Below are 22,627 nucleotides of genomic sequence, written 5' to 3' on the forward strand. Positions count from 1 at the left end.
TATCTTGCTGAGTTCAAATATGGCCCCATACATTTACTGGCTATGTGACACTGGACTAGACACTGTTTATCCCAGTTAAGGACGATAATAGCACCTATCTCCCAGGGTTCTTGTGAGGATCAAATGAGATCATTGTAAAGTGCTTAGCATAGTACTTAGCAGGTATTAGGTGCTTAATAAATGTTTATTTTCTTCATTATTATATTTAATCCTTGGAATAGTCCTATAGAGATAGATGCTATTATTTGCCCCAATTTTACAGATAGGAAACTGAGGTTAAAACACAGATTTAATACAGGGTAGCTAGGTAGCATAGTGGATAAAGCACTGGGCTTGAGTCGGGAGGCAGATGGAAGGTGAGTTCAGCTAGGGGTTCTTAAACTAGACTCTGAATTTTAAAAAATATTTTTAATAAGAGCTTTTGATTCTTTTTCCTTTGTAATCTTATGTGTTTTATGCCCTTAAAACATTCTGTAAAGATGCCCATTCAAAAGGATCCATAACACAAAAAAAATGGTAAAGAAGGCCTACACTCAGTGACCATTAAGCATCCTTTTAGCTCTATATAGGAATTCTATGAAAAGATTAAAAAATGATTATTAATAGCCCCATTTCACAGATGAGAAAACAAGTTCAGAAATGAGTTAATCGTTCAAGGTCACAACTACTACCCAGCTGGAAGTAGAAATGTAATGTTTCTAGACTGCAAGTCAAAAGTCTTTTCTGCTGTATCCCAGTGGCTACTCTTTCCACTTCCATACCCTACTTTGACAAAGATCCCTTCAGACTCTTCCCACAAGGCTTGGTCTTTCAGATTATTAAATCAAGCATCAGCCCAAGTCCTGTTTTCATAAAATAATATGATACCATTTTTCTACCACCTGCTGGCTTGACTCTGACTGCCCTCCACAGGCAGATTAATCCAGACCAACTAGACAGTTAGCTCATCCATGTCAATGGAGAGAAGGGAAACCAGCAACAACAGGCTAGAAGAACAGTTCTGTAGTATTAGGAGGCTGGTATACCCGCCTACTATGCTGTATATTAATACAGTTATCTTGAAGGTTAAACTATGCATCCAAGGAGGTGTAATTGAAGGATGTAGGTGATAGACCACCTCCACCCCCTTCTACACCTCCATGTAGATTTCCCTGAATTAAGCTCCAGCTACATGGAAGACTGAATTCTCTGCAATGATTCATTCCTTGAGGATTTGGGAAAGTTAAATTTCAAGGCAAATTTTTCCTCTATGAAACATTATAGCAATTAGATAAGATTCAGATATAGATTACATAGGAAAGTAGTTGTAATGAATGACATAGAGATAGATAGATGGTATATAAAATGTCTGACTCAGTATCTGGCACATAGTAAGTATTTAATAAATGTTAACTGAGAGAGAGAGAGAGAGAGAGAGAGAGATTGAGATTAAGACACATAGAGACAAAATCAACAAAATAGACCAAACAATTGTCACATTTGTCTTCTGCTCTGAGTTTTATTCCTGCCTTTGTCCCCTTTTCTTCAAAATCCTTAAGTATAAAATAAGACAAGTAGGAGTCAGCGAACACTACAATCCTTGCCAATAGAAGCTACCTAATAAATGTTCATTTATCCTGTTGATGTGATGTAACTGCTAAAATTTCTCTAAAACAATATGAATTTCTGAAAATAGATGAAATTCAAAAGATATTAAAATCTTGGTGAAAATTATACAAGCACTCTGAAATATGCTTTGAAGGCTCTTAAGTCACTTTAATAAGGGAAATCTTTTCAGTGGTACAGTTCATGATGCATCTAATCATAATAATGAAATATCCAGCATTTCTATAGCACTTTGTTTACAAAGTACTTTAAAATATTGTCTCATTTGTTCCTCACAACTCTATAATGTGTATTCCATTACTATTAATGTTAAGATCATAATCAAGGGAATAAAAGGAACTCAGAGGCTACTGAATGTAAACACCCTCACTTTTTAACAATTAAGGAAACTGAGACCCAAAATGATGAATTGATTTGGAATTCAATTCCAAACTTTAGAAAAATACATTCAGCTAGGCATTCATTTACTACTTATGTGGTTTTCATCAGAGGCAGGATTTAACCTAGTTAATTATCCAGTGGTGATGCTCTTTCCATTGTCACATTTCTTCCCTTCAATAGTACTGAGTTTTAGCTTCCTGCCCTTTTGGATGATCTGGATTGCCCTTTTGGTGATATACACCTTCAATTCTTTTTATAATTTTTTTCATTTAACAGGCATTTATTTTCTCTCTCTTCAAACCCAACCTCACCCCCTTGAAAAAAATACTCCTAAAATATACATAGTCAACCCAATAAACGCTCAACTTGACTATGGCCATCAATGTACCTCATTATGCCCTCAGAATCCATCCCTTTCCTACCAGGAGATAGATAGCCTTCTTTATCTATGACCCTCTAGGTTCATGGCTGCTCATCATGTTGATCAGGGTGAAGTGATCAGAGCCAAAAATATACATTCAATTCTTCACAAAAGATGACTTTCCTTTCCAACTGACATTTCAACAGGCAGAGTCCCATAAGTTCTGATGCATGGTAAGAAGAAGCCTTGATGAAATACATACTTCAATATGGTTCTAACCACATCTTCATTTTCTATATGTTTTATGCTGTCGTGGAATAATGATATTGAAAAGTTTCATGACTAATTAGATTTTCTAATTTTTTCCTCCTTTTTCACCATCTGGCTCATGAATTGCGAGATAAGAGCACAAGGCTTATATATTCTCCCAGAAGATCTATAGCACCATATTTCTGAAAACCTTTCATGAGTTGAAATACTATAAAATTTTGAATTTGAATGTTGACATTATGTGGGGGAAATGTTCTTCATGGATTTGGCTCTGAATATTTTTTTCAAGGGACAATGAGGCCCTTTGTTAAACTTCTATAACTGACATCTTCTTCAACATAAGAAACTGATATGAATTTTATCATTGGAAACAAACTTAAAGAAATGTTACTATCTACTTTGCCACTAAACTATAAAAACCACAGGACCTGTCCTTCCGATTTGTAGCCAGAACCTTGCATAGGTGTTAGAATCTCCCTTCCCATTAGAATGCAAACAACTCAAGGACAGGCACAGTCTGGTTTTTCTACTTATATAAGTAGTGGTGAGCATAATGCTTTATGCATGATTAGCACTTAATAAATGCCTTATTCCTTCATTATCTCATTCATGCGGTGTAAAGTTTAAGAGAAAGGACACAAGTCCCACTCACTATTTGCCCAGTTCCATTCTTCTTCTTCACACCATGTTATATTCCTTTCAAAATAAAATTCCTAGGGCTAAACTCGGTTGCCCATAATTCAGTAAATTATGAGATGAATTATGATTATCTAATTTTCATCATGTTTTCTTTTATACTTGTATACATTGGGCTGGGGATAGTGGGAATCAGACCACAGACACAACTCTGGTCTCACACTGTTTTGACCATATAGTGGAAGGACTTGGATGGTCAGTCCCAAGGTGCTAAGGACTTATGCTCTCATTAATCATTTGCTGTCACTTTCCCATTAGATTATTTCCAAAAGTAAAACCACACTTAACCATGACCTTTCCTACTGTTTACCCTTTACTTAGATGCCAAATACATTCATCATTGTCACTGTGTCTCCTTCCCTGCTGCTGTGGGCCCAAGAAATAATATGACTTTCATTTACCTCAAAGCTACTCACCTGCTCCCAGTTAGGCATTAGACCTCAATTCAGCAAACCTGGGTTCAAATCCCACTCAAACCCTTACTAGCTGTATGACTCTGAGCAAGTCACTTGCCCAATAGTATATGCTCACATCCCTCCTTTACAAAATGGGGGATTCAACTTATTTGTTTGTAAGGTTTCTTCTAATTCTGAATCTATAGTTTACATGTGATTTATAAGCTAGATAACACAAGGGAGAAGTAAGATTTAGAAAGATCTGAATTCAAATCTAGCTTCAGGTATTTGGTAGCTGTGTGACTGTAGACAAGTCAGAAACCTCAGTTTTCTCATCTATGAAATAAAGATAATAATAGCACCTATCTCTCATGGTTATTGTAAAAATAAAATACTTGTGAAGTGTTTTGCCAACCTTAGAGAGCTATGTAAATGCTAGTTACTGTTATTGTTGTTATTATTTATGTGTAATATTCTTCTCTAAAATGTAATGTTCTCTGGGAGCAGGTTTCTTGGGGGGTTTCTTGGGATCAGCCTTCCTTTCAGTTCAGCAATCACCACAAGTGCAGCCAGGGATTAAAGTCCAAATCCTTTATTGTCTCCTTCTGAGTCTTGTCTCCTTTCCTTGGGCCCAGTTAGCTTTCTTAGAGGCCTATCTCTCTCCTTGCCTCCGAGAGCTTGAGCTCCTGCCGCCAGTCCTTTGTGTTCTCTGCCTCTGCCAGCTTCTTGAGGTTCTCCTGAATGTGTCTTGGTTTCTGAGGGGGAGGCAGGAGGACTGCCACCACTTCTCTGTTTTCTCTAGTTTTTCCCGACTGCCTTCTCTGGCTTCTGAATCTCCCCGACTGGATCCTAGTTGAGGCTCCTAACTTATATATACTCTCTTAAAGGTGTGAATCTTGTAGAACTATAGTAAGTACTAAGTACATGTACTGAACTAGAGAACTGTTAAGCACTAGGTTTGTGCTTATGTCTCTATCAATTCCACTGACTTGGCACGTTGTTTCAAGTTCTGGCCCATAACATTTAGGAATTTGCAACTTCCCTAAATTAAAGCAATAAGCAAATTCAAAGAAGTTTCCTCAAGTCCACTCCTGGGAATATGTGCAGGAAATGCTTTGTCAACCTGAAAGTAGGAAACACACTGTACCATTGGATTTTTGTTATTACATTCTCTATAAGTCCTACTAGAGACAAAAAAAAAAAGGTTCCTCTTTAGTTTGGTATGAAGGAGAGGATATTAGACTGTAAAAAGGCAATATATCCTTTATACTGTAAGACATATATATATATATATGCATAATATATATATATATGTATGTCTCTGTGTGTACATATTTTGTACCCTATATATGCATGTGTTATGCACATAAATTATATAAGTATATGCATGCATACATATTGCAATTTTCATCAAACAGGCTAAAGGATTTGACTAAAAGATTAAGTTAAGTAAGTTTGTTAATACTCTGAAGTAATTTGCAAGCTTCTCAGAATTTATTCATTGGAAGGCTCAGGTAATACCACCCAGAAGACTCCATGATGTTTGTCTTTATTAATTCAGAAAGAGTCAACAAGATTTCTAATGACACAAATTTAAAGAGTAAAATAAACAAGTAGTTAATTTGCTGGTGACAGCCAAACTACAGTTTGGATTTTATATTAGTCTTTATTGGCAGGGAGAGGAACAAAAGTGAACAGAGAGTTGATTTGGGGTTTAGAGGGGTTCAGGGCTTGCCTCTGATAGATATGTTAGGTGACATTTGGCTAATTACTTCAAGGATAACCTCCAAGATCATGCTAGTTGGCAGTCTATAACAGTGGAATAAGGGCCACCCTTCACTGATTCGCTCTGGTAGAGGAACTTTCTTCACTTGGGCATTCCCTACACTAAGGAGATCATATATCTTTTCTTTATTCTTGTCCATTTATAGAAAATTATTTAGCAATCTAATAGGCTAAAAAGTCTATAAGAGCCACCTATGTCATCTCGGTTTACTTTCCCAAAGGACTCAATCCAAATTACCCTAAAGAAACATTCCACTTTGTTTATTTCCTTTAGAGTATCTTACTGTTCCAATGACACATTCCTGTTCTGACATCAAGTTATAGATTATCAGAATCTGGAGTTAGGAGTACGGTGAGGTTTTAGAATTCACTTAATTCCATATTCATGTATGAATAAACTGACTTTTTTCTCTGAAAATAGCATAATATCTTGAGGGTTTTTTTAAATTAGGGGATTATGTTTGCTTTTCGGAAGGTGGGGAGATATTCTTTTCTTGATTTTGAACTTCAGGTATAGACAAGATCTCCCTTCTTTCCTGTACACACACAGCTTGTCTCTTTTTGTCCTCCATCTCCAAGTCTCTTATTCTTTCACCAGCATATAGATATGATATTGAGTTTCATGCTCACTTGCAGACACTTCAAACAGATATGTAATACACAGTAAGATTTCCTGGATACATCATTGATCACCATTTGCAGAATAGTGAAGTTCTCCAATACGTTGTTCATAATGTATTTCTCTGGCAGGTGTTTTAGCTTCTGGAAGAAGTTGAACATATATTCGCAGAGAGGAGACTGGAGAATTCAGTAGGCATAGTGGCCATTCCCACAGAAGATATACTCTGTCTCTAATTTCTCCATGGCCTATTTGCCAAAGGAGCAGACTTTGGTAGAGCAGGGGATAATCATGTTTTCAAGATTCCCATACTGACTAAAGACCCCTAAAAAAGCAAGAGCTGCTTTCATCCTTGATGTTGGTGTTGAGTTTAGCCTACAACTCAACAAGAAAGAAGACATTTGAGGGTCATTGTTCAAAGAGGACCGTGAGACCTTCTTTATTATAAGGGAATTTGTCATAGATCGGGTTGATGTTCACTGCTTCAAGGAGAGTCATTGGAGTTGGGACTAGCCTGGCCAGTGTGTACAAATAGGTACAGATATGTTTCTGGGTCTTGTTGCTGCTCCAAGGAGGCACAACAGCTAGAGCCACATTTTGGGCTTGCCACAGAGAGGGGTTGATGGCAACAGGGTGAACCCAGCAGGAGATTCAAACCCTGCAAGAGAGAGTGAAGGCAAAACAGCAGAGGTTTGTCAAGGGAAAGGTTTCATACTATGGAAACTTTTAGCTTGGCCTGACAAAGTTCCTTGTCAAAACCCTGGGACTGGGTAGACTGATCCCTGGGTAAGGGTATTTTATTGAGTAAAACTTTAGCAGAGATGATCTGAGTATAAATAATATGTTAGACATTCTGCAAGGCTTTATCCTTAGCTGTCTGATCCTATAACTTGTCTTGGATCTCCTTGACTTTACAATTGGCTGGCATCAAAATATGGCTATATACCTGCTTCCTAATTCAAGTTTTCATAGTTCAGAGCTTGATGTAGTGAGCAGTCACCTTCTTATGATCCAGTAACTTGCCCTCATCTGATAAGATGAGTTCACTCCTGACACAGTGTGAATAGATGGCAAGGACCTCTTAGAAATTCTGCTCAGTGTCAGAGCTCCACACTCTATTCATTATTGTAGTTGGGTTTGTCCAGAACCTCACCATTCTCAAAGACATTGCTTTCCTCATGGGAGGTGGGACAGCTCCATATTTGGAAGTAATAGTGCTGGCTAGGCCCTCCTAGGTTCCACTTGAAGAATGATCCATGGGACCTACTGTCCCAAGATGGGGAATGGAGAGAGAGATGGGTTTGCTAAATGAGTACTGAAGTGTACCCAGAAATGCACCAATTCTGTTCCAGTTCTCCAATAACACTATAAAGAATGAACAAGAGAAATCATGTCGAGGTATCAAAAAACTCCCTACTGAAAGAAGATTCAAACTTGGGAAAATTAGGCTGGAGGCCAGCAGAACCCTTTTCCTAAGAGTATGGTGATGGGAATACAGTATCCCCACCATGGCTCCCAGTTTGAGGGTATAGGAAAAGGCAAGAGATCAGAAAGGAGAAAGGAAAGAATTTTCCCAGCATCAAGTATAAGATCCTTATTCTTGGAGGAGGTAACCAACTAGTAGACAGGAAGAAGGAACTCTGGAGAAGAAACAAAAGTTAAAAAAAGAGAGAGAGTTCAAGGAACAGAAATGGGAGGAAAGAAAGGAGAAAGAGAGAAGGAAAGTAGGAAGAAGGGGAAAGACAAGAGCAAGGTAAGGGAAGAAAAGGAAAGAAGAAAATGGGAAAGAAAGGATGAAAAGAGAATAGAGAACAGGAAAGACAGAACCAAAAAGGGAAATGAAAATAAAAAAGGCTAAGAGGGAGAAGAAAGGGCAGAATAAAGAAGGGAGATGGGCAAAGGAGGAGGAAGAGAGCTAGAAGGAAATGAGGAGTGAAAAACAGGAGAAGGTGGGGTAATGAAGAAACTGATTCTTAAAGCCATAGATTGACTTGCCCATGGTCAGCCAGTAGCTTAATGACACGGTTATGAATAGAATCCAGAGCTCTTGACTCCCAGTACACCAGTGGCTGCCATATAGAAGAACAGATCAGGCAATCTGCCAAAATTTGTTCAGTCTTTGTAGGCCTAACCTTACAATTCCCTTCACTGGCTGTCTTTCATATGTTAATCTTGCCATTCAAAGTTAATAATTACCTGATCTTTTCACTTCATTGACAGCAGAGCCATTTGTTATGCAGAGAATGAAGAAGAAGAGGTTCTAAAGTTCACAATATTCTAAATCCCAATTTTGAAAAGATGATCCATGATATCAAAGAGATTTTTATCAGTATCCTGGCAATTATAATTTTAAAAAAACACCCTGTTCCCTCAAAAATGGAAGGATTATTCCACTGGAAATATATATTTCAATGGATCTGTGATCTCATAGTTAGGAGGCCTACTTCTATCAGTCAAATCAAACAATAAATCAATTAATAAGCACTTATTATTGCCTACTATGTGATAGGAGCTGTGGATACAAAGAATGAAATAATCCTTCCTCACAGGGCACTTATATTCTAATGAGAAAAACAATAAATATTCATATGATTACATAAATAATAAATAGAATATTGTTTTAAAAGACAGTTATAAAGGGAAGGCACTAGCAGTTGGAAGAATTTTTAAAAAGTTTTACTTAGAAGATGGTAATTGGGCTATAAGAAAGAAAAGAATTCTATAAAATGGAAATGAGGAGAAAGTACATTTCAAGCATGGAATTGTAAAATTGGGAGATGGAACATCATGTCAGAGGAAGAGACCAAAAGCCAGTTTGACTACATTGTAGAGTGAGGGGGGGGGGGGAGTAACATGTGAAACTAGAAAACATGAAAGAAATGAGGCTAGCCCAAATGACAAACCATACATACATTCTCAAATGAAAATGAGTCACCTGAAAATCCTATTTATATTTTAAAACATATTGATCACACTTGGGGTAACCAAATTTATATATAATTTGTATAGTTTGTATATGTGTATTTATATCTATATGTATAGATATGCTTTGTCATTTTTTGTTTTAATATTAGACTATATTTCTCAATATATCTCTTCAACCCTCCTCTCAAGATGCTATCCTTGATAGTAAGCAATGAAAAAGAGGGGAAAATAAATTTTGCTACACTAATCATGAAGTCACATACAATACACACACAAACACACACACACACACACACACACACACACAATAATCTATATCCAGATTTCTAGCTCTTCAAATAAATGGGAAGAGGTGTCTTTTCTTACCTCATCTTTGGATTTCAGCTTGATTAATACAATTTCTCAGTACTTCATTCATAGTATTTTGATGTTCTTCTATCAATTTACATTGCTATTGTCGTTGTATATATTTTCATGATTCTGCTCAGTTTATTTTGCAGCAAAAATTCACTTAAGTTTTGCAACCTTCTCTGCATTCATTTATTTGTCATTTTTCATAGTATAGTAAAAATCCATTATGTTCATATGATGAAGTAAGCTTAACCACTTGATTTGGTGCTATAAACGGTGTTGTTATAATTATGTTCGCAAATAAGAAACCTTTGTTTTTCTCAATGACCTTCCTGGGATATGTGCCTACCAGCAGGATCCCTGGATCAAAGAGATAGGACATTTTAAAAATCACTTTCTTTTACTAATTTCAAATTGCTTTTCAGAATAATTTCCACCAATGATTCTTTAAGGAGTATGCTTGTCTTTCCACTATGCTTCCAACATTACCTTTCCTATATTTTATTATCTTTGCCAACTGAATGGGTTTGAAGTGAAATTGCAAAAATTTTTGAATGTTTGTTTCTCTGACAATTAATGATCTGGAACATGCTTTAATATTTTGTTTTATAGTTTGTAATTCTCTTGAGAACTATTTGTTCTAACCTATAACCTGTAGGAGGAGGATTTTTTGATCTTACATATTTTGTTAATTATTTTGTTTTAAGAATATTATCAGAGATATTTGCTACAAAGAATTTCTCCCTAGTCTACTATTTACCCTCTTATGCTAGTTGCATTAATTTTGTTGAGGCTAAAGCTTTTAATTTCAAGTAGCGAAAATTACCTACTATGTCTTTTATTATTGCTTTTATCCCTTGTTTGATAAGGAAAAAAAACTCTGTTTATAGATATCAAAGTATTTTATCTGGTTCTCTCTTCTCTCTTCTCTCTCTCTCTCTCTTTCTCTCTCTCTCTCTCTCTCTCTCTCTCTCTGTCCCTCTCCCTCTCCCTCTCTCTTTCTCTGTGTGTGATGCTCTCTTTTTTCTGTGTCTCTCTGAATCTCTGTCTCTATCTCTAACTATCTGTCATTCTGTCTCCTATTTTTCTGTCTCCCCTTTCCTTCCCTCCAGCAACCATCTCCCTCAATTGTTCTAACATTTAATATTTAGTTCATATATTCATTTTGAGTTTATTGTGGTATATGGTATAAAATGACAAACTGACCTATTTTCTGCCAAACTGAGTTCCTTTTTTTTTTTCAGAAGATCTTGTAAAATAGGAAATCTCCAAATATTTCACATTTTCAGGATTATTACTTCTGTCTGATTCTAATTTGTTCAATTGATCTGCTGTTTCTATTTGATGATAAACTTTGATTGTTGAAGAGATTTTTTTTTTGCCTCCAAATAAAATCTTCCTCTTGGCAACTCCAGCCTATTGCTGTTCTCAAAATCAAGCAGAAAAAGTCTAATCCCTCTTTGAGATGATAGCTCTTAAAATGCTGGAAGGCAAGTGTAGTTTTTTCTATTTAGGCATCCTTCTCTCCAAGTTAAAAATCTTGAATTTCTTTAACAAATTTTTATATAATATGACTTCTCATCATCTCATCACTTATGTCATCCTTTCCTGATTATATTACTATTTTAATACTGAAAATATGTCCAGAATCAAACATTGTTCCTATTAGTAGGACCAATATCTTCAACATTGTAGTCACAATACTTCTTTTACTGAAAATGAAAAAGTAAAAAGTTGAATTCACATTGACTAAATACTTTGATAAGTGCTGAGTTTTTTGGTTAAATATACAAATACTACTGAGGTTTGGATGAAGAAAAACTCTTCAGGTGGAGACAGATTAAAGGGTTGGGGGGAAGACTAGAAGAATACATTTCAAAGAATTTAAATTATAACTTGAGGAATGGCCCAGAAGGAAAGAGTCTGAATTCAACAGGATAAGGGCATTTGTGGTCAAGAGAACATTGTAAACAAATAAACAAATGTGGGAAACCACTAAATATGTTCAGTCTAGCTCAGATGAAGAGTTGAGTTCCTAGTATATGACTCTAGAAAAGCAATTTGAGGCCTGATCACAGAAGTTGCTGAAAGAGAAAAAGAATAATTTTGTATTTTATTTAGATGACTATGGGAGGGCATTGAATTTTTTCTAGTACTAATATAAATTAGTTCTTTCTCTTCAATTAGTAGTCAGGGCTAAGTATGTAAAGGGCCCTTTTTCATTTCTAAGGGACTTACAGAAATCTGAACCAGACTTCACAATAATCTATGAACAGTGTAAATAAAACAATAATAAACAATTACTTTAATTAAGAATTTCTTTCTCAGTTTGACATTAAAAGGATATACAATTAATGAGCTATGTTTTGGAACTCAGAACATAATTGCTAGTTGCTTAATCAAATTCATCCAGGGAATGTAAATCAATCATTATAAATTGATATATTTTACTTTATTTTACAAAAGATTGCAATTGATTCCAAAAAAAAGTATAACACCCTGCAAGAAAAAGGGAAAGGAAAAATACATAAACCTATTTAAATTAGGGAAATGCCTTTAATTACAATTGTTTATTCAGCATGATTCTGCTGTTTCCTTAGTTTGATTTTATGGAAAATGGCTATGACTGTTTGTAGAAACCATGAGCAAAACATAAAGAAAAATCAGCATTATATCTTTTTTTCCTCATGAGGCCATATCTTCTAACTAGATCCAACCATTCCCAAGCAAAGAAATGCATTCTGTCCATTATATGGGACAAAAACTTAATATAAAGCATGATGAGTGGAAAAAGAAAATGACACAGATGTTCTAAAATATTAACAGCAAGTCTCTTTGTAATGATAAAGAATGGAAAATTGCAAGCATGCTCATCAACTAGGGAGTGGCTGAAAAAATTATGGCATATAATCATGATGAACTACTACTATGCAATAAGAAATAATGAGCTTGTTGATTTTAGAAAAACATAGTTGCACAAAATAATGAAGAGTGAAAGGAGCAGAACCAAGCAATATATATATATATATATATTACATACAGTAATAGCAATACTGTTTTAAAAACAACTTTGAACAAAGTCATTTTGTCTATTTTAAGTACCCAAATTAACTGCAAACATCATATGAAGGAAAATGTTATCTGCATCCAAGGGGTGATAAATAGAAGCACATATAGAATGATTTTTACAGACATCTACATATATAAATGTATTCCATTCACATATACATAATTGCAGCTAATTGTAGCCATCTCAGGTGAGGATAAAGATATTTACATGATAACCATATTACATATTGAAAGGCTACAGCAAGTTGTACATAATTTGCAGTTTCTTGTACAACCACTTCTTTATTCTACTATTTTATGGAAGTGCTTATTTTATTTCATAAATTAAAAATTAAATTAAAAAATTAAATAAAGTCACATAATGTTAAAATAAAAAGGGACCCTAAAACAGAACTGGGGGGACCTTACAATATAAAATGTTAGAAATAGAAAAAATCTTAGAGATCAAATATTCATACCCCCTTGATTTACAGATGGGATATTGAGGCCAAGATAAAGGAACCAACTTGAATTAAATTTACCAGCTTTTTTCTGATCATCTCTAGTGAAAAGAATTTGGACCAACGAGTAAACATTTCAAGGAAGACATTTCAGACCCAAATAATAAAGAAAATTGATATAAAAGATAGAGTTAGCCTTAAAGGCCAAGAGGTTTGAATTCAAGTTTTATCTTTGACAAGACTTTGATCAAGTCACTTAACAACTGTCAGTACCCCTCAGAAATTCTCTAAAAGTATAAGATGCAAAGAAGATGCCAACCTGTATTAGCAAAGGGAATTCTCCTATCACCCTAAAATCAGAGATGTGTTAACTAACCTTATAATGAGCTTCCCATCCTTAATAAATTTTATCTAAAGTCTCACCCTTAAAAAAAACAAAACAAAACAAAACAAAACAAAACTTCATAGTGAAATTTAAATGGCATGGCTAAATTGCAGTTCTTTTTAGAAAAGCTTAGGGATTTTAATGGATTACAAACTTCATGGTGAAAAGGCAGACAACTGAAATTGAATGTGATCTTGACATGCATAGAAAGAGAAGGCATAGGGTCCAAGACTAGGAAAATGAAAATCTTGCTTTATTCTTTTGGGGACTCAGCTGGAATACTGTTTTCCATTCTTCACGCTAGATTTCAGGAAGGAAATTGGTAAAGCAAGGATTATCCAGAGAAAGGACTACAGGTTGGTGAAATGAAGCATCGTGAGATCATGTCATGTGAATGCTGCATGAAATTTATTATACAGGGCATTCTTCCTGAGTTAATTGTTGAATTGGAAGGCCTCTGATCCTCTGATGCTGTGGTTCTCTAACAATTTAGGCAAAAGGGACTGCTTCAAAAGGAGACTAAATTCTCCATTTTGGGAGGTATTCCAGCAGTCAGGGTGATTTCTTATTTCTCGCTTGGGTATGGAAAGAATTTGTGGACCAGATAAGAATTGGACAAGATGCCCTCTGAGGCTGCTGCTAACTCTAATTCATTCAATGAGTAGTATGGTGCTGGTCCAAGTTACCTATGGATGAACGTATTTAGAAATCTTGGGTGCTTTAGGAGCATCAGATGTTAATTCAGAAGGAAAAACTTGGTGCTCTAAAAAGTATTTTTTAAAGAATATTACATAAATCAAGTACTAAGCAATACAGGTTGGTGTCAATCTTCACCAGCAGCCCACAACTGTCTAATGCTCTCTGACAAACAGAAAGTCACATCAAGATGAGTGACATCATTCACTGTGCAATGCAGCCTGATTAAAGCATCCATTCTCCAAAAGAGAATATTCAGGTCTTCCAACAAGTTTCACAATAGAGTATCATTTTTCAAATAGCAAAAGAGATCATCATGTTACAGATTTTTGTTTGCAAAGGATCTTAACATTCAACTTAATCCAACCCTTTTATTTTACAGATAAAGAAACCGAGGCCCATAGAGGTTAAATGACTTGCCCAATGTCACACAAGTAGTAGAAACAGAATTTGAAATTATGTCTTCTGATTCCAGCACCCATGTTTTTTTCATAAATCTTATTTTTTCTCTGTAGGCTACATACCAGCATTTGTTTTTCAAGGAAAGGTGATGAATGTCAACAAGACAGTCACACTCTTATCACTTATTCTCCCATGCACTTATTTGATGATTAAATTGGGTTAAGGATGAGATTATTGTGGTGGGGGTGAGAGTGGTAGGGTGGTGGGGGTGATGATGATGATGGTAATGATAAGGTGATAGTGATGGTGGGGGTGGTGGAGGCAAGTTGGATGTCAATTAGGATCTGAAATAATGGACTTAAGTGAAACTGTTTGTGTTTGGGGAGGGAGAAAGTTGACAGGTATGAATTTAGAAGGGAGATTCTCATAAAATCTGGTACATGGCGTGTCTCAGGGAAAACACTGGGAACATCATTGCCTGACTCATTTTGCTCACACCAAAGGACCTCTCATCTACCCTGCAAGCTAATATAACATCAAATCTAGGAAAGGTTTTATGAAAACTAACAAAAATGCAGAATGGTTTTGAACCCAGGGCCCCTCAATCAGTAGGAAAATTCTGTTCTACTTTTGGGAAGTATCAAGCAATTGTTTCCTCTGATGGTTCCCCACTTTTGTCTTAGGGGGTAAATAGAAGGGAGAAAGATTCAGGCAAGTATATTGGTAAATATTTCAACTCTCCATTAAATATGTTTATGTATTCATACATGCAGGTATGTATACATACATATATACATGTATGTGTATGTACTCACAAGCACTTAAGTTTAATCTGAAATATAAGCATATTTCTATCACTATTAATTCTAGATAATCAACGAAATAATAAACAAGGACCTTATTTGTATTGTTTACTGATATCTGGGTAAATATTCACCCTATTTGTAAATATCTCAGATTTGTACTCATGTCTTCCTGACTCCAGGTCACTGTGTGACTCCATCTCTATGTTACTTAGTTGCCTCAGTTTCCTCATTTGTAAAAACAAAAGAGATAATCTAAATGATTTTTGAGGTCTCCCCCAATCTTAGACTACTCTTTATTTTCCATTCTTTAGTTATAATCTGGATGAATTTTTTTTCCCTCTATGGGCCTCAGCTGCCTAGTGAACAAACACAAAATTTGAACTTGAAGATTTCCAAGGTTCCTTCAAACTTTAACCTTCCATTGTTCTATTTTAAAATACAGTCTACTTAGGTTGGAATGAAACCCCCAAGTATACTGTATTTCTGCCCAAAAATCTATCTGAATTAGCAGAAGGCATCTACTTCAACTAATATATTAGTATTTCCCCTAAGATTATCTCCAATTTAACATGTATATGATATTTATGTCTATATATAGTTGCGTATAAAATCTTATTTTTACATGTTGTCTTCATCATCAGACCGTGAGCCCCATTGGGGACAAGAGCTGTTTTTGTCTACTTATTATCCAGCACTTAACAGAGAGCCTGGCACATAAAAGGTACTTTATAAATGGCCTTATTGATTGAATCAACTAGTGTAACAAGAGCTTAAGAGCCACTTCCTACTTGGGGGTCTGAGTTGCCTTGTGGCTATGGTCCTCCTCCTTGAAATTGTTTTCCATATATTTCATATTCATTTCTCCATCTGCATATTGTTCCTCTCCCCCAAAAAAGAGTAAGCTCCTTGAGGGTAGATGCAGTTTTATTTTTTCCTTACTATTTAGCATCTGGCACAATTCCTAGGTGTATGACATATTATTGTTGAATGATTGGGTGGATAAAGGAATGGATGAATTCAGGGCATACATCCTAATACTTGAAGGTGGGCTTCTACCATCTATCTCCTCCTTCATATTTTAGTCTTCAGTGAGCTTTTCACATGCAGTAGATTGGGGGCATAGAGAGGAAAGAAAGGAGGGGTTTGTCCAATGCATGTCTTTTCAACAGTGTAGTGTGTACTCTGGTTTCTATTAGCCCTTCTCCAAGCTTGCAGACATTCAGCCCTTTGAAGTAAGGGGCTGGAGTTTATCCCTCACAGGGCACTACTGCAGATTTCAAGCCTAATCTTTTACAAAGTGACTTACAAACTGTCCAGCATGCAGCTGAATTTCAGAAATGCTGACAAAGAATAAAACAGCAAGGAACACAAAAGACCTCTTCTTAAAATGGATTTTTTTTTCTGTTTCTCAATTTTGAATTGTGATCTTTAAATAGCAAAGCTTTCTAGGGGTAAAAAATCTTTTGCCTACAAAATTCCATCTGATATGTGCTAATGGATGGGTTTCTTTACAAAGCCTATTTGAAAGCAAAGATCTTTTTTTTTTAATGTTGACAGTGAGCTTATTTATTCTCAGGCCTTGGTTTGTTGGTTCAAGGTTAGAGAAGATAAACTATCTTTTAAAAACAACAGCAGCAGCAGCAACAACAACCTTCACTATGTTCCTCACTTGTGTTTACTTTTCCGGTCCAGATTAAATCCATCCCATCGTTCATGGTAGCAATGATAAAATTCTGTTGCAGAAGGCTATGTGATAGAGAAGCATTTGTTCTCTGCTACATATCCTTCTGCATCAGAATTTTCACATTGTACTGAATTAAACTTTTATTCAAAACAGATTCCCCTTGGTTCATTGGAAGACAATGGATGAATCTTTCTAATTGAAAGCATAAAACTTTATTTTTATTGTTAGATTTTTTTAATGGTCCTAAAACCAGAAATACACACTGGGATTTCTTGTTTTATCTTCCCTTTATATCTGACTTAGGATTAATTGGGACTCAAAGGCTCATAGACTCATCAACTTAGAGGTCTAGAGCTAGAAAAGACTCAGAGGTCATCTTTTAACCCTTTCATTTTAGAGATGAGAAAACTGAGGAATATAAAGGAAAATAATTTGCTCAAGGGGAAATAGTTAAATATGGCAGATGTCATTTCCCAAATCCATGTCTTTATTCTGGCTATTTGCCATACTAGAATGCTTTCCCTCCTATCTCTTCCCTTCTCTGGCTTCCTTTAAGACTCACTTCCAGTCTCACATTTGGCAAAAAGCCTTTTCCTACCTGACCCCTCTTCCTAATGCCTTTTCTCTTACCTTTCCATTTATATTCTACTGGATAAAAATTTTATATGCATAGTTATTTGTGTGCTGTCTCCCAATTAGAATAGGAACTCCTTATTTTACTTTCTTTGGGTCAGCAGCTGGCACATAGAAAATAGCTAATAAATTCATACTAATGGAATGATTAACTCTTTAGAATATGGGGAAGGAAAGGAAAGAATAACCAGAGTCCCTTGGCTGAAATTCCTGACTGAGAAAATATCTGAACATAAGGAAAAGAACACTGAAGCAAGCTTAATCAGAAGGGATTGAGGTGAGGAGATACCCACAGAATGGGCAATGGAAACATTTTTGCTGAAATTGTTCCACTGTAGCCCATTTTCCACAATGGATCAAGGCAGGCAAAATATATTTTTGGCATCTCATAACACTTTCTGATCTCTAACAACATAGGCCATGGAAATGAGATTCTGGCTCCTGGTTTTCTGTACTTCAAGATCAAGGATTTAAATCTTGAAGTGTTCTTGGCTCCATCAAGTAGCAAAGGCAGTATTTGAATTCAGATCATTTGACTCCAGAGCCAGACGTATCTTTACTGTGCCAGACTAGAAAATGGGGGTTTTGTTTCACAGTTCTTTGCTTACCATCCAAGTGATCATGAACCTCCTCTATCACAAGGAAATAGAGTGGAAAATTTGGACCTCGCAGAAGCATTGGGCATAATGAGAAAGAGAGAGAAAATGTATTTATCATAGAATGTAGTATAAATAGTATCAGGACCATGGACTGAGAAGTCAAAGTCCCTCATTCTACAGAAGAGTAAACTGAGGCCTTCAGTGGTGATTTGTTCAAGGTGTCACAGGTAATCACTATCTGTTAATGCTTTTAAAATGTTCCAAGATTTTTGGACACTCTGTATAATCTTGGATGAGACATTGAACCTCTCAGCATCCCCTGGAGAGCTATGTATGATCCCAAGTCATGAACTCATGCTCCTGTATGAATGCTTATAATCTCATAAACAGATGAAATCATAGCTGGCTTTTATATACTGTTTTTGAGGCTTCCTAAGATCAGCTCCTCATAACAACTCCAAAAAGTCAGTGTTGTTATCAGCTTCATTTAACAAACAGGAAAAATTGAGGCAGAAAGAAAGTTTCTATTCCATTCTAGAAGGCCTATTTCAGTTTGAACTGAATTTAAGCAAGAAATTATCGTGACAATATGGAAAAGATGTTTATTCATTCATTCATACCGTCATTCAAAAAAAATCAATATCTATTAGGTACCTATTATATACCAAATCTGATGATTCATCATGGTATGTCAGTCCACCTGAATTTTCTGACAGCAAACTACAAGTTCTAATAGTTTCTACCAAATTGAAAAAAGATTCAAGTGTGCACCAAGCAACAGACTAGTCTAGCCCTGTTCAGAGACATCTATTATCTGTCTGGTTGCAAGGGCATAAATTGTTTAACTCTAACAACTCCCAAAGACCTTTCTCTAAGCATACTTTCCCAGGATCATATTACTAGGAAATGTCTGAGGCAAGATGTGAATTTGGACCTCCCTGACTTCTAGCACTCTGTCTACTGTGTCACCTAGAAGCTTTATGATACGATAGGGATAAGTAAACTCTCCCTTGCAATTCCAAATATCGGTGATTTACTGACTGCTTCATTTTTTAAAAAAATTTATGAGATTCACATTTGGTACTAAACAAATTATATATGGATTGATAGATTTTGTGTGTATTATGTATCCACATATCCAAATACATGTACATGCATGTAGATTGAGTAGTTGTAAAAGTCTGAGGCAGCATAGGGGATCTGCTGGATATAGCACAGAAACCTGGAGTCTAGAAGATCTGAGTTCAAATCTGGACTGAGATAATGATTAATTCTGATGATTAGGCCACTCAGTTATCCTTTCTTCACTTCAATTTTTTTACCTATAAAATGAGGATAACAAGAAGACCTCCTGCTTGAGTTGTTGGGAAGATAAAATGTAAGAAGTACAAAACATGCAATATATATATATATATATATATATATATATATATATATATATAATATAAAAAAATAAAAAAAACATATAAAAAATATATATATATATATATATATATATATATATATATATATATATAGCTGTAGACACAGGAACCTACATTATATGTATACAAAACACATGTTTAGGTATGGATATAAGAACATATATTACATGTATACAAAACACATCTAGAAATGCAGACATTATATGTATACGAAACACATGTATAGGTATAGATACAAGAACACATAGACAAATATTAATATGTTTGAGAGGACTCCAAAGGAGGGAGATCTCCCATCTATGTAGATCAGCAGCTTATCTCTAAATAATAGACTTGGAGAGCTGCTCAAATCATAATCTGAAAATCAAAATCAAAGTTCAGGGACTCATTTAGGGTCATTATGTGTTACCAACATGCCTGGATCCAAGGTATTACTAAGCATGATGCTTGTCACTCTGTAAGTGTAATAAGTATTTTTCATTCATTCATTCAATCCTGATTGATTCTTAGCTCTCCATATAACCTTCCACCTTTTACACTCACAGGTAAATATGCCAACAATTGTCAGCTTCATGGATCTAAGAAATCTCTTCCCTGATGTAATCCATCTGGAAATTAGTAGACAAGCTTTAGCTCAATGTTGAAACTCAGAGACTTGGTGACTTAGATATTGTCATAAGAGCTGCTGTTGTTTTGTGTTGTTTAGTCATTTAAAACATTTCTTACCCTTTGTGAACTCATTTGGGGTTTTATTGACATACATACTGGAACAGTTTGTCATTTCCATCCCTAGCTTCTTTTACAGATGAGGAAATTGAGGCAAACTGGGTTAAATGACTAACCCAGTGTCACACAGCTAGCATGTATCTGAGGCTGGATTTGAATTCAAATCTTCCTGACTACAGGTCTAGAACTCTCCCCACTATATCATCTCGCTGCTATACAAATCTCCTAGCATTTGCCAAAATGGGAATGTAAAATAAGTTTTCCTCATTCAGTCTAATGAGTAGACTTTGTTCCCCCTACTTTTTTTTTAATCTTTCTCTGTCCTTTCCTCGCTTTGTTATTCTCTCCTCCTTCTGTGCTCCTCTCTCATTCCTCTCCTCTTTTTCTCTCACATCTGAGTGTATAATGCATGCATACATTACATTGTATAAATAGATGCTACATACATACCATGAATAAGGCGGCTAGATATAGACAGATAAAAATTTGGGTAGATAAAACAGAGACACACATTCAAACAATTCATCCTCTCCCATTACCTCCCAAATTCTACTTCTGTAAAGGGAAAGAAATTCTCTTTGGGAATATGTCTCCTTCTCTTGTATCAAGCTAATTTTCTCCACCCCCCTATATGTCAATCATTAGACAGCCAGTTCTAAATTTTGATCTGGAGTATTATTGATGACATCTCCAAGATAGGTTAGAGAAACAGTCTCCCACTCTTATCTTTCTGAAATAAGGAAAAGTTTGTGCCAGAGAAAGTGCAAAAGAATGAGCCATTTGAGTGAATTTCTATGAACAACAAAGCAACCGGGAAGCCAAAAAAAGTCTAATTTTGCTAGATCTTGGCCAGACAGAACAATTACTGAATTATAGTCACACTTCTTCACCTACCCAGAACTCTCTCTCTGGCATCTTTATCTCTCCGGAATGCAGCCAAGTTCTAGGAAAGAAAATGGGGGCAGGGAAGGAATATCTGAGTACACAAAACAGATGTGCTGAAGTCTGTGCACTAAATGTGACATATACTCATGGAACAACTCAGAACCTTATTCTAATCCTACTTACTCTTGTTTTATATCTGATTCTAACAATTATGGTGACTTAATTTCGAATACTGATGCATATTAAAACAGATCATTAAAACATCGACATGGTCACATTGAACTCAGCAAGAAATTATCTCTTGACAATATGAAAGGTTTTCATTCATTCTATCAGTCAAAAATATTTATTAAACATCTATTATATGTCAAATCTGATAATTCATGATGGCATGACAGTCAACCTGAGGTCTTAGACATCAATTTTCATAAGTTCTAGCAGTTTTCACCCAATTGGAGGGCTTTGAGTATGGCCTACATGATGAGAATATTGTTCAAAGATTTCCCCAGAACTATTAGGAGACATCGATCTTCAGGATGTTATTTAATTGTTTTCAGTCATGTCCAATACTTTGTGACCCCTTTTGGAATTTTCTTGGCAAAGATTCGGAGTGGTTTTCCATTTCCTTCTCCAGCTCATTTTACAAATGAGGAAACTGAGGTGAACACAATTAAGTGATTTGTCCAGGATTACTCAGCAAGTATCTGAGAATGGATTTGAATTCAGTTCTTCCTGACTCCAGGCTTGGTGCTCTCTACATTGTACCACCTAGATGCCCCCATCAGACTGGTTGCAGAGACCTAATTGTTCTACCATAACAACTCTCAAAGACCATCCTCTCAGCACCAAGCTATCTGCCTTTGTGAAAAGATTGACCATATCAACAAATTCATATCTTAAAAGTATTTCTGCATTAGAAGAGCTCTATGGTAGGTCCCGGGGGAAATATAAAGTTTAGATGAGACATAGTTTCAATGTAGTAGAAGAATAAGACAACTACAGATGACAAAAATACATAAAATTGAATGATCTTTCTAAATCTGGAGCCAAAGAACTTAATTTAAATCCTCTCATTGATACTTGTTGACATTGGTCAAGTTATTAAAACCTGTTAAATTTCATTAAAAGGGTTAGATTAATAAACTATGAGTTTCCTCTTAATCTTAATCTGGGATCCTATGAACCTTTGTGACCAGTGTTAAATAAATTTTTACTCAGTTTATCTCAGTTTTCTCATTTTACAAATGAGAATCAAGTCAACAAAAAGCATTGATTAAATCTGCCATTTATCAGATATTGTGCTGTCTTGAAAATACAATGAAAGTTAAAAAAAATTAGTCTCTATTCTTAAGAAGCTCACATTCTAGGGGACAGCATATTGGTAATAATCTTTCTTCAGGATATCATGATATACTCTTGCTTTTGCAAGTGGTTGATGAACTTAGGAGGTTAAATTTGTAGGTAAAATAAACCAATGAGGTCATCTAGTT

At 35.5% G+C, this 22,627-nt stretch overlaps 1 pseudogene; it reads right to left on the reverse strand.

Annotated features, from left to right (window-relative positions):
• Positions 1-5,935: 5,935 nt before the first annotated feature.
• On the reverse strand, positions 5,936-16,453 carry LOC100916321 (annotated as a pseudogene).
• Between the last annotated feature and the right edge of the window lie 6,174 nt (positions 16,454-22,627).

The sequence above is a fragment of the Sarcophilus harrisii genome, chromosome 6, assembly GCF_902635505.1.
Source record: "Sarcophilus harrisii chromosome 6, mSarHar1.11, whole genome shotgun sequence".
In the NCBI taxonomy this organism is placed as follows: Eukaryota; Metazoa; Chordata; class Mammalia; order Dasyuromorphia; family Dasyuridae; genus Sarcophilus; species Sarcophilus harrisii.